This window comes from Sciurus vulgaris (genome assembly GCF_902686455.1).
Source record: "Sciurus vulgaris genome assembly, chromosome: 11".
NCBI classification, from domain to species: domain Eukaryota; kingdom Metazoa; phylum Chordata; class Mammalia; order Rodentia; family Sciuridae; genus Sciurus; species Sciurus vulgaris.
Genome location: NC_136472.1, coordinates 60,644,109 through 60,647,946, shown reverse-complemented (window position 1 = coordinate 60,647,946; position 3,838 = coordinate 60,644,109).

The window sequence follows — 3,838 nt, the reverse complement described above, 5'->3', positions numbered from 1 at the left end:
ATGCATGCATGACTACCTGCACACACACATATACATACATACAAGATGCTTGAGCTACTTGTGCTAATCATGAGGATGTTTTCTAAGGAAAAAATAAAAAGATCCATCAAGGTGTGCAATCACTTTCACCACATAGTGAGAGCAAGGATGTTATCAACTACCACGTGTTTGCTCAGAGTCTTTTCTTAGTTCTGTGTATTTTACATAACAATTTTATAGAGTTGCCTGCTTTCACACATATAGTGAGAGATTTATGAAAGTTTTTTAAGGCTTCCTGTTATTTAAAAGGATGCTCAGTAGGAGATAAGATACGTTGACTAGGAAAGCAATAGAGCATACTAGTTACACACTGTCACCAAATGGACCGGGGTTTGAAATCTGCATCTGTCATTTATTAGTTCTGTAAATCTGGGCAAGCTATTCACAGTACTGTATCTCAATTTCCTCATCTGTAAAATATAATGACTACCTCATAGAGTTGTCACACAGATTAAATAAAATGGTATTTGTAAAGCTTGGCACACAGTTGTGGTAAATATTCAATAAATGTTAGCTTTGATAGTACTTAACATTTTTATTTAAATAATAAGTCATGATGTTTCATTTTTTAGCCCATAATTATACATATTATATAGCATATATATTTTAAATGTGCTTTTTTTTTTTTTTTTTTTTGTTACTTAAAATACCAGATAAGTACCAGATTTCTGTGCAATGTCTCTATGTAGAAACAAAGTAGTGAAGCGATTCGTTAGAACACCTGGTCCTCTATAACGGGTTGGGTGACCAGCACTGTTCCACAACAGCTCCACAGGTAAATTACTGTTGTACCCACTTTATAGAAGAGAAAACTATCAAATGTCAAACACTGAAGAATGAAGTGGTGGAGGGCTAGCACTCCTCCCATATACCTCCTCCCTCTGAGGAGCAGCCGAGGGACACCTTAGTGAAGGGACTACTGGTTGATCCAACCTGAAATGTGAGAGACCCCATCTGCATCTGTCTGGGAATATGTTGGAATGAGAAGAGCTTTCAACCCCTAACTGGATGTTGTCCCCTGAAGAAAAAAAAAAGCTCTATTAAATCCAGCATTTCAAGAGTGAGGATCTAGTGGGGACGAGCTATGGGACTGTTTTATTCAGGATTTTTGCTGTTGTGACTAAAGGATCTGACCAGAACAATTTTTAGGGGAGAAAAAGTTTATTTTAGGGCTCAGGGTTTTAAGAGGTCTTATTCATAGAAGGTCAGCTCCATTCCTTGGGGCTTGAGGTGAGACAGAACATCATGGTGGAAGAGTGTGGCAGAGGGAAGCAGCTCACATGATGATCAGAAATCAGAGAGAGATTCCACTGGCCATATACAAATATATACCCCGTAGCCACACTCCCAATGAACCACTTCTTCCAGCACACTTCACCTGCCTCCAGTTACCACTCAGTTAATCCCATCAGGGATTAATTCACTGATTGATTTAGGGCTCTCGTAACCCAATCATTTCTCCTCTAAACCTTCTTGCATTGTCTCACACATGAGCTTTTGGGGGACACCTCACATCCAATCCATAACAGGGACTTCCATGTCTGGAGCCCTACTAATAGGGCACAGGGAGTGTATTAGTCAGTTTTTTCGTCCTTGTGATCAAAAGACCTGAAAATAACAAGGAAAAGTTTATTTTGGGTCATGGTTTCAGAGGTTCAATCCATTGTCAGCCAACTCCATAGCTCTGGGTCTGAAGTGAGGCAGCACATCATAGTGGAAGGGTGTAGTGGAAAGCAACTCAGGACATGGTAGCTAGGAAGCAGAGAGCTCCACTCACCAGAGACAAAACATAAGCCCCAAAGGTACACCCCTCGTGACCTACCTTCTCCAGCCATGCCCTACCTGCCTATAGTTACCACCCAGTTAATCCATATCAGTGGATTAATCCACTGATTAGGTTAAGGATCTCATAATCTAATTGTTTCACCTCTGAAGATGCTTGCATTGTCTCACCCATGAACTTGTGGGGGACTCCTCATATCTAATCATAACAGAGAGTCAGATTCCCTCAGACCCAGGGAAGATGCTTCCCTGAAAATCCAAGGTGGGCTCCACTGAGGCAGGGAGAAGAGGAGCTGGGTGGTGAAATGCCTCTTCCTGGGAAATGCCTGGTGGCCACTTTCACGTCTGAACAAAAAGAGCAAAGAGCTGCTTCAGCTGCCACCCAGACCCCACTCCCAGACTCACAGAAATAGCAAAAGCCCTCTGTAAGGGAACACTGGTGCCTGCCAGGCACGAGGAGAAGCAATGACCTTTTCAGGATTGGTATATGTGATGGTCTGGGGCATTACTGGCCCATAAGCATGTTCTGGGCTTTGCTGCCAGCCAGATGGTAAATAAAATATTCAGCAAACACACAAACTTCTCACAACAGTGAGGTTACTGGCTGGTTCAGAACAGAGTGATTTCTGTAGAAAGCACAAATTGCAAGTGGCAAGAAGCAGCTGGGAGGTAGTCAGCAATCTGCTTTCTCTGACAGAGCCAGGGACAGAGCTGGGACAGCCTGCATTTGCAGCAGGCCCTGAGCCCCTACTCAGAGCTGTGGAATTTATCATCAAAGGACTTGTATAAACTTGGTTCCAAGACAAATGGCAGATGCACAAAAGTCCAAAGTACTCAAATAAATGATACTAGATAAAATAGCCTCAGCAGGTGCCAATGATATACTTTGGATGTGGCAGGATATACTTACAGATACCAACATAATCACTTTTCTGACAGAACTTATAGCCAGAATGGTTAGATATTTGCTAATAATTATCCACTTGTGCGCATAAGCTGCTTTATCCAGCCATCCACAAACATGATGAGGGAGCTGACAGATTTCAGAATGAAGTCTTAAGACCCCATACCCCAAGTATTGTGACAGACATGGCAAATTCCTTGCCATCCACCATAACTTTATTGCAGGAGCTCCAGCAACTATTGGATGGGTTGTGCTCAGTAATAAAACTTACTTCTGTGAACCTAAGCATTTCATGTGTGATGTTGTATTTTAAAACCAAAACAACGATACAGATTTATTTTCCAATAAATTATCAAAAAACTCTCACTTTCCACTCACTGTTCAAGCATGATAATTATCTCCAAAATAACCCTCAGAGTTGTTGTCAGTTATCTCAAAATAGTCAAATCCAATGACATTTCTCAGTCCTCCTCATTTAACCTTTCAACCACTTTGAACATTGTTCATTTTCTCTTCTTTCTTAAAACTTTTCATTCTCTTAGCTTTTAGCACAATATGCTCACCCAGATTTCCTTTCGCCTCTCCTATCTACCAACACATCTTCATCTACAGGCCATTAAATGTCACAATTCTGCAAGATTCCATCCAGGACTCTCTCCTCTTCATACTCTGCTCTCTCCAGAACTTCCCTTTCCATCTACACTCAAACCATCAACTCTCTATAGACAGGTCTCCTCACCAAGTTCCAGACTAGTAAACCCAATTACCTGCTAACTTCCCTCGTTACATGACTCATAAACATCTCCAAATCAAACTAGCAAAACCAAACTCCTGAGCTTCCCCCTCCTACATCCTTTCCCAAATCCAGTCCTTTGGTGGTGTCCCCATCTTAGTGAATGATAGCATCCATTCAGTTGTGTTAACCAGAAGCCCCGAAGTTATCCTGGAGCGTTTCCTCTCCTTTGTTCTTCATGTCCATCATGACCAAGTTATATTGACTGTAACTACTAGTTACACTTGCCACAAATCTACCCGCATTTCTCCATGTCATCTCTCCCTTCATCTCTTACCTAGACTACTAACTGGCTAACAACTTTAGTCTATTGGCTTCTG